The 8,979-nt window shown below is 32.1% G+C and overlaps 2 long non-coding RNA genes across 2 annotated transcripts; both read left to right on the top strand.

Annotated features, from left to right (window-relative positions):
- The first annotated feature begins 1,468 nt into the window (after nt 1-1,468).
- On the top strand, nt 1,469-4,519 carry LOC121229104 (uncharacterized). The gene is made up of 3 exons (XR_005926639.1): nt 1,469-1,723; nt 1,806-1,928; nt 4,206-4,519. It is a non-coding gene; the product is annotated as an uncharacterized lncRNA (long non-coding RNA).
- A 921-nt stretch (nt 4,520-5,440) lies between these two features.
- Nucleotides 5,441-6,527, top strand: LOC107917599 (uncharacterized). Its single transcript, XR_001689762.2, has 3 exons — nt 5,441-5,888; nt 6,006-6,068; nt 6,152-6,527. It is a non-coding gene; the product is annotated as an uncharacterized lncRNA (long non-coding RNA).
- The last annotated feature ends 2,452 nt before the right edge of the window (nt 6,528-8,979 follow it).

Raw genomic sequence — 8,979 nt, 5'->3', positions numbered from 1 at the left:
TTAAGTACATCCAAATAAAAATATAAAGTATAATTAAATTCTAATTAACCTAATTAAGAAATAGTTTTAAACTAAACTTTATTTTTTGACTAAGAAACATAAAACTCCTAAACAACTTAAAATACTTAAACAATATCCAAAATTTGAAATAAATAATAAAATAATAAAACCTAATAAATACAATATTAGGCTCATATTTAGTAAAAATTAAGCCTAAAATCGAACCCTATATGAATTAAACTCGAATTAAAAGCCCAAAACTAGTAATTTCTATAATAATCTCATCCAGAAATTTTACTCGCGCAGTCTTCACTAAAATGGTTATAACTTGAGCTCCTGAACTCAAAATGGAGTAATTAAAAGTGCGTTTTGAAACTAAAAGATAGATATTCTAACTCTATAAAGACATCTAAACTTATAAATGCCTAGATTCCATCTAAAAACTCATCGTAATTTGACTAATCTTTTCAGTTTGAAAATTGGTTGGTTGGATGAATTGCCTTTAATAAATTTCACTCAGTCCTTGCATGTTTCATTCCTCGTTTCCTCAAAAAGATCCAACCTCACATATTGTTTTTTATCGAATCTTAATTTTATTTGCTTGGCCTTTGACCTTTTTGTTAGGCTTTGAAGCAGTGTAATCCTATCCATCCAAGGGTTTGAAATTGGACTTTGAGACTCGCATCAAGTTGTATATCTATACTTACTATTTATTAAGTGTTTTACTAATGAGTCACAAACTCGGTTAGGAAATTACGAAAATGTCCTTTTGTAATTAAAATAAGTTATACTATTTGAGGATATTTTGGTTATTTTTCTTTTTAACAAAAATCAATTAAAATATGCATATGGTGGGATTTTGAACCCACGTCAATTGAATCAATAAAACTTCAAATTTACCACTCAACCAAAGCTTATTTTAATTTATTTTATAGATTTTTATTTTACTATGCACAAGTTATTATAAATAATACTTATTAAGTGTTTTATTGAGTTGGTGTCACCCTCAATCAAGTCACCAACCCAAAATAAGTTATACTGTTTGAGAGGTATCATAAGTCAACTCGGCACTAACTCACAATTGTTAACAAAGCCATGATAAATATTTGTAGTACGTTTAGTATTGTTTATCTGATTTATTTATGTGTTTAAATTTCATTTTACTCATAATTTAATCTATTTTTTATTTTAATATCGTACATATTTAATGTGTTCTTATAATTAATTAGTACCAAATAATACATTTTATTATTTATTACATGTTATTTTTAAACACACATATATATTATAAATCCATAATTTCTACATGTATATACCTGTGATAAAATTTTTAGTATATAATAAAAAAAATCATTCCTAAGAACTAAAAGAGAAGTGATTGTATGTTGCCCGTGTTCTCGTGTATCTATATATATAATATAACCTAAAAACTGAGGCCTTGTCTAGTTCACATGAATGGCTTAGCCATTCCTCATTTATTCAACACAATGGTCTTACTTAGGGGTTTGGTTGGCTGTAAAACCTATTCAATGGAATAGCCATTACAGCCTGATTCCTCAGAATCACTGAATAGCAATTCAACGCCATCACTAATGAATGGCTATTCAACGCTTCTAGTAATACACAAAAAAATTTTTCTTTCCTTTCCTACCCATCTCATATCTCTTCAAACTCCCTACTCTCATCTGAGATTTTTTCAACAAATCTTAAATATTATTGTGCGGTATGAAATTTCTCTATTTTATTTAAACTTTCTCTTCTTACTATCTCTTTACCCTCACCATTCTCCCAATATACTTGTATAGAATTTTGGAGTGAGCAAGAAGAGGGGTTTGAAAGAACAACAGCAGCAGCCATGACAAAGAATATCAGCGTAACAAAGAAAGCCTTGATTCTAAGTTTAATCAAACCCTCAAGAATGTCCAAGGGTACCTCTTTCTAATCGTTCCAATTTCCCATTACTTTTCTTCCTCTATTTTCTTTCTGGTTTCTCAATATTGATTTCGGATTGTTCTTTTTCATTGGATTTAGAGAAATACCTTCTGATCTTTCAAATTTTAGTTTTGATTCTGAATTCCTGTGGAAGAATTTTTTCTCTTTCGGGGGAAATTTTGATTTTGCAAAAATTTTCAATAAGGTTTATTAGGTTTAATTTGTTGAGGGTTGCACTTGGATTGAAAGTGCCTTTTGGGAATTAAAGCCAGATCTCACAAGTTCTACTTAATGGCATAACCTAGTTTTTTTTTTCTTTTGGAAGATGATCCTTTCATCTTTGTGCTTAGATCATAGTATTTATCTATTTTTCCCTAAAAAGTCTGATATTTTGGTTTATGTTGTAATTTGATCATGGCATTGTTGTTGGGGAATCATAGGTATCATAGGGGTTCAAAAATGGTTACTCATTATCTTTTAGCATGGAGGGAGAGGCCATGGATTTGACATATTAATAGTTGTTTCTTTATGTTAAGAAGTTTGAGAGGTGGGAGACAGTTAAAGTGGTAAAGGCAAGGAGAAAGTTTGTGCTTGTAAGGAAGAATTCAGTAAGTATTCCTTGAAATTTACACACACTTACTCGTTTAGTTAATTGTCAAGTCGAATTAAACTAGTTGGTGACTTCAATTAAGTCATCTGAATTTTATTATTAAACTGTCAATTAGTTGCTGTTGATTTTCGGTTAGGAGCAAATAAATCATGTAGGAAATTTGAAGAAATGGTTGTAAATAATAAAAAATGGCTATTGTTGGTTATGGTGTGAGTTTAAATTATTTCTTGAATGATTAATTGTACTCTAATGCTGGTATGTGTGGTGAAAATTGAAGGAAAACTCTTGATGTTTGTTAGTTGTTGAGTGAACTGTCGAGGCATGCAAACTCCATGCATGTTGTCCGAATATGAGTTTTTGTAATGAAATTAAGGTAACCTGCTACTGGAATTGATTAAATATTAATGTCCTGAGATGAAACTAGAAGATGTCATAGTTATAATTAAGATTTCCTACTACTTGGTCTTGATCAAAATGTAAATATTTATGTTGTCTTAAACTATTATCTAAAGTGGACTAATCTTCGTAATTTAAACGGTTTTAATAATGAAATTGTGGTATCTTCAAACGACAAATTGATAAGGGTTATAGCTATGATTTATAGTGTTTTGGTGCCGTGGTTAAAATGTATAACTCTGGGATTGATATTGATGATGTGTCATTAATGAGTAAATTGCATTTTATTTGCCCAATGACTTGTTATTTTAGAAGTAGAAATTGAGTGTTGCTAATTGTGAGTTTTCTTTAAACTCATTTTGTTATTTTCATGCTTAATATATATATATATATATTAAATTAGCATTGATGTTTCAGTTTCGATTTAATGGCTGAAAATGTTCTTTAAAATTTCAAGGCTACTTACTGTCTAACATTAGCTAGATTCGTTTATTTTAAGTTTAAATGCTGCTTGGAAATAGTGTAAAAATTACTGTTATCCAATTTTGTGCCCCTATTATGCTGTCCAAAATTTGAACAAATTAATGGTTCTATTTTCATGCCGATTGAGAGCTGTAAAGACAGTCCCATTTGTTGCATTATGCTATTCAGTTTTGGGACCAAATAATTAAGTATTACTGGATTAAAAATCATAGATTGTTGCTGTGATGAACTAATAAATTTTAATACTATTGAGTGTTCTTGCGGGATACAAATGCCGTGCATGTTGCTGTCTTGTGTTGTCCAAAATAGGACAAATTGAATGTGCTTGTGAGTGAGTTTTTCAAAGGAAACTTTGCAAATTCTCATGATTAAACTCTGATGTTTGCATGCAGGTAAGCTATGGTTGTAGGGGTTTATAAATTGAGTTTAGTAGCTAAAATATTATGTTATTCTTACTAAGTTCGGTTGTTAGTAGTGAAGTAAAATTTTGACAATTAAATACTTAAATTACTGCTGGAAACTACAGCTTGAAAGCTCATTATTCCAATATGTAAATACTTATTTAAATGTGTTGTAATATGTGGAGCAATTGGTCTGCTGCATGTATGAAATAAAAGAAAACAATAGTTGTTAAATATTAGTTTTTGTTGCTGATAGAAAGGGTTAAATTCGTTGTTAAAGGGGATGTAAATTGGTGTTAATTAAGTTGTTCGGATGGGGCTAATAAAACAGTTTGAATGTGATGCTATTAAGTTGATTTAATGTAAAGTGATTTTTTTTTCAGAAACAAGCACATTATGATTGATCTTGGCACCGATAATAACAAGATTAACTGGGCTTTCAAGGAAAAATAGGAGTTCATAGGCATCATTGGGGTTGTATACCGTGGGGCAAGGAAAGGTCGTCGTTTGGTAATTGCTCCGAAAGATTACTCGACAAAGTATCGCTATTGAGTATTCTTCCAACCTGTAGTTGATCAGAATGTAGATTGTATGTAGATATGTGTGTCGTTTGCAATGCTTGGTTGCACGAATGTGGAGGATAATCCAATTTGAGATGAAACTTTGAAATATATATTTTATGTGCTCTTTTGATGCTTGTACAGTATAACACCTTAGCTTGGAGTAACTTTCCTTACAATTGTTTGATAAGGAACAAGTGTTTTAATTTAACTATATAAAAATATAAATGATATGTTTATAAAGATGATAATATGTTGATTCAGCCATGGTTGTAGATGGATCTTCCAATTAACTCAATTGAAGATTATATAAACTTGATTTTTATTATATAAAAGATAAAAGAAATTTAGTAAAGGAAGAAAAATAGTGCAAGGAAAAATAAATGGATAATGGAACATTTAGCACATTAAATATGTGTTTAAAAATAATAAAGTAGTTATATATTATTTTATAATATTATATATTATGATTTTTATTAATTCATATTTTAATAATAATATTAAGAATGTTATTAAATTATATATTATTTTATTAAATTTTATTTAATAATACTTATGTTAAAATATGATCAAATTATTTTTTATTAAATTATATTTAATAATAATTTTATTAAAAATTTAAAAATAATAATTATCTATCTAAAAAAATTCTACTAAGAGTATTTTGGTCATTTAAGTCTTTTTCCTTTTGCTATTACAATATATATTCCATTCAATCAAACACAAGAATACTATTACAACTCTATTTCATTCCATTCAACCAAACAACTGAATTATTATTACAGGTCTATTCTATTACAACTCTATTCTATTACAGTTCTATTCCATTCCCCCAACCAAACGTGCCCTAAAGGAATTATAATAAGTATAAAACCTAAAAACTAAAGAAGCCAGCGGCTTCCTTTATCTTAATCCTAACTTAAATAAAATCCTAAAAAAAAGGAAAATAATTCTCGAAGATAAATTTAATCTAATCTTAATTGATTTTTTTAAAAAAAATATCTTAAGAAATAAAAATATATAATCTTAAATTTTAAACGTCTCGTATTTCAACTTATCGATCTCACAATAAATTTTAAACGTCTCCTTAGCTAGATTATGTGCAAGAAGATTAGCAGATCTAGAAATGCGGCTGAATAGAATTTGTTGAAAGAATCTTTTTTGCATCTGGATATCTCTTATCAAGGCCCCCAATCACCGATTTGTCTTCTAAATCTGATTTTACACTTTTTAATTACTGAGACCGAATCTCCTTCGATTATAACTGATGAAAAACCCCTTTGTTTTCCAATCGACACTGCTTGGATACACGCGAGACTTTGTGCTGCAAACGGCGAGGCAACCCGTTCGTGAGTCACAGTATTTTAGTCGAGAACCTCCCCCGACGCATTCCTAGCCACCACCCCTGAGATCGCTTTAGCCTGTACCTCGTCAAAAGCTGCGTCAAAATTAAGTTTAATAACCGACTCACTCGGTGGACACCAATCTATAGCTATGATTTACTTTGTAAGATCTTTAATCTCACTCTCCTCTAGTTCTTTTGTGTGCCTTATTATCCATGCATCAATATCTGGCCCTGTATTTCTCTTCTCCTCATGTAGCCCCTTGTTTCTGTCTGTCCAGATCACCCACAAGGAGCAACAGAAGACAGGACGCTGTAAACTACTGCATCTATTGAATACCCAGGTAAGCCACTCCTAAAACTCCATATTTGGCTCTGCCATTAACCACCCCTTCCCTAGGCTTACCCAAACTTCTATTGTTACAAGGCATAGTTGGAAAATATGATTTACATTCTCAATGGCCCCTCTACAACTGGGGCAAGCAAACACCGTCGTCAATAAGGCAAAGATTCGCAAGATTGGGGATAAAATTCCAAGAAATCTTCCAGACTAGGATCTTGATTTTTGCTGGAATATAACATTTGAAAGTTTTTTTGTAAAATTTTGTAACCTCTGTCTGTATTAAATTAGGAGTAGAATTAGCATCATGTAATAGTTTGTAGTCACTTCTTACAGAAAGTTCACCAAATGGCTCCCCTTTCCATACCATAAAGTCGTCATGGGCTTCAACAGCTAAGGGGATTTTTACAATTCTGTGTGCATCCTCTCTCGAAAAGGTAGAATTTATTAACTCTACTTTCCATCTCCTTGTGTGCTCATTAATCAAGTCCGAAACTCTGCTACCTCCATTATTACTAATACTTGATCCGACCTTATAACCTGCAGTACTTGGGAGCCACGCATAATCCAGAATTGAGATTTTTTCTCCGGTCCCTACCCTCCAACACATCCCGTTTTACAACAAACTTTTGGCTGCCCACACACTCTTCCAGATATAAGACGATAGATTTCCTAACTCAGAATTTAGAAAATCCTAATTTGGGAACTACTTAGCTTTTAAAACTCGCAATAATAATGAATTGGGATAATTTATAATATGCCAACCCTGTTTGGCTAGTAACGCAATATTAAACCTTGACAAACTACGGAACCCCAATCCCATTCTCCTTCAAATCACAAGTCGATCCCAACTACACTAATGTATTTCTTTTTGCTTGTGACCTTTTTCCCACCAAAACCGAGCCATAATACCATCCAATTCCCTACACTTAGATCTAGGGAGCAAAAAAACAAGCTATAGCATAAGTGGGAATAGCTTGCAAGACTACTTTTATAAAAACCTCCTTTCCTCGTGATAAAAATCTCACTCCAGTTCTCAATTTTTTGCCTCAAACAGTCTTTTAAGAGTTGGAAAGAAGCTTTTTTGTTTTTCCCCCACCACATTTGGTAAACCTAAGTACTTTTCCATGTTGCTCGAGTTTCATACCCAAAGGATATTAGAAACAAGCTGCCTAGAATCTTCAAGAGTGTTGGTAGCCTAGAGTCTACAAGAGTGTTGGTACTATAGAACACCGTCGATTTATCATAATTTACACATTGCCCAAAACATCTCTCATAATCCCTCAAAATTGACTTTAAAACTTGCGCTTCTCTTTTGTTGTCTTCCCCAAACAATATGCAATCTTAAACAAATAATAAATGTGAAGTTGTAGGACCCCCCTCTACTTTCCTTGGCACCTGTAATCAACCTATCCCTCACAAGAAGTCTCATAAGCGATGAGAGACTTTCACTACAAATCAAAATAGAAAGGGACTTAAAGATCCCCTTGTCTAAGTACCATCGCCGGCTTGAAAACTCTTCCTGTTTTCCCATTAATAATAATAGAGTATGAGACAGAAGTAATGTACTTCATTATATTCTCTACCCAAACGAAATGAAACCCTATCCGCAACATGATTTCTCACAAAAAAGAAGATTCCATCTTATTGTACTCTTTATTCATATCCAACTAAAGTGCCATGAACCCTTTCTTCCTTACCTTTTTTTTTTTTGCCGAAAAGTGTGCAAAATCTCATAGGCAAGTAGGATATTATTCGATATTAGTCTACCTGGAACAAAGGCACTCTAGGCGCTATTAATGCAACCGTCTAACACATGCTTAAAACGGTTCACAATCATTTTCGCCATGATTTTATATAAAATATTAAATAAGCTTATTAGTCTAAAATTCCCTAAGGTCGTTGGATGGGTCACTTTTGGAATCAAAACAATATTTGTGATATTAAAGGGATCCACAGACATACTTCGTTTAAAATGCCCAAGCAAAAATCGGTTACATCACTTCCTATAATGTGCCAAACTGTTAAAAAAATAAAGCTGGAAAACCATCATCTCCAGATGCCTTCTTAAGACCCAACTCCTTCAGGGCCATCACGACCTCCTCCTTCATGTAATTAGAGATTAACTTCAAATTAACATCCTCAGAAGAACTTCTTTCAGTCCCAGAAATAACACATTCAGTATTAACAGTTCTATTTGACGTGAAGAGTTTTTTAAAATAGTCTCGAGCAATGTTCTCCATCTCATCCGTTTCACTAGTCTCTCTTTCGTCCTCATGTCTTAAACTTTGAATAGTATTCTTTCTTCTCCTCTGTGATGCATATCTGTGGAAGAAAGTTGTATTCTTGTCCCCCAACTTTAACCAATTAGCACTAGCCCTTTGTTCCCAATACATCTCATCCTTGTTAATCTTAAGGTTAATATGGATTTTAGTTTCAATTAAATCTGCTAGATTTTCATCAGTTTTGTCGTAGTATAAAAGAATCTCCAATTTCTCTGTCAAATCCTTTTTTGGACCTACCCTTTTGAACTTTGCTGAGGCAACCCAACTCTTTACACCGTACTGTACTCTATTCAATTTCTCCAAAATGCCACCCCCATCCGATTGTCACAATTTCCTCACCACATCCTTAAAAGAATCCTCCTTAATCCACCATGCCTCAAACCTGAACGTCCTTTGAGACAAATTATTTGCTCCCTCATCCGTGTGAATGAAAAAAGAGCAATGGTCATACATTGGTTATTTTTAGTACCTCATAAAGAAATAACATTGTTAGTATATTGGAGTAATTTGTAAAATGTTTGACAAGTACCAAATCGAACAAAAAAAAATAGGTACCAAATTAGGAAAAAGAGTCAAGTTCAGGTATCAAATTGGACCCCAAAAAAGTTTAAGTACCAACTTAAGAAAAAG

Source organism: Gossypium hirsutum, chromosome A01 (assembly GCF_007990345.1).
Source record: "Gossypium hirsutum isolate 1008001.06 chromosome A01, Gossypium_hirsutum_v2.1, whole genome shotgun sequence".
Classification (NCBI taxonomy): Eukaryota; Viridiplantae; Streptophyta; class Magnoliopsida; order Malvales; family Malvaceae; genus Gossypium; species Gossypium hirsutum.
The sequence above is the reverse complement of the archived record's forward strand: the minus strand, read 5'-3'. Positions and strand labels throughout refer to the sequence as shown.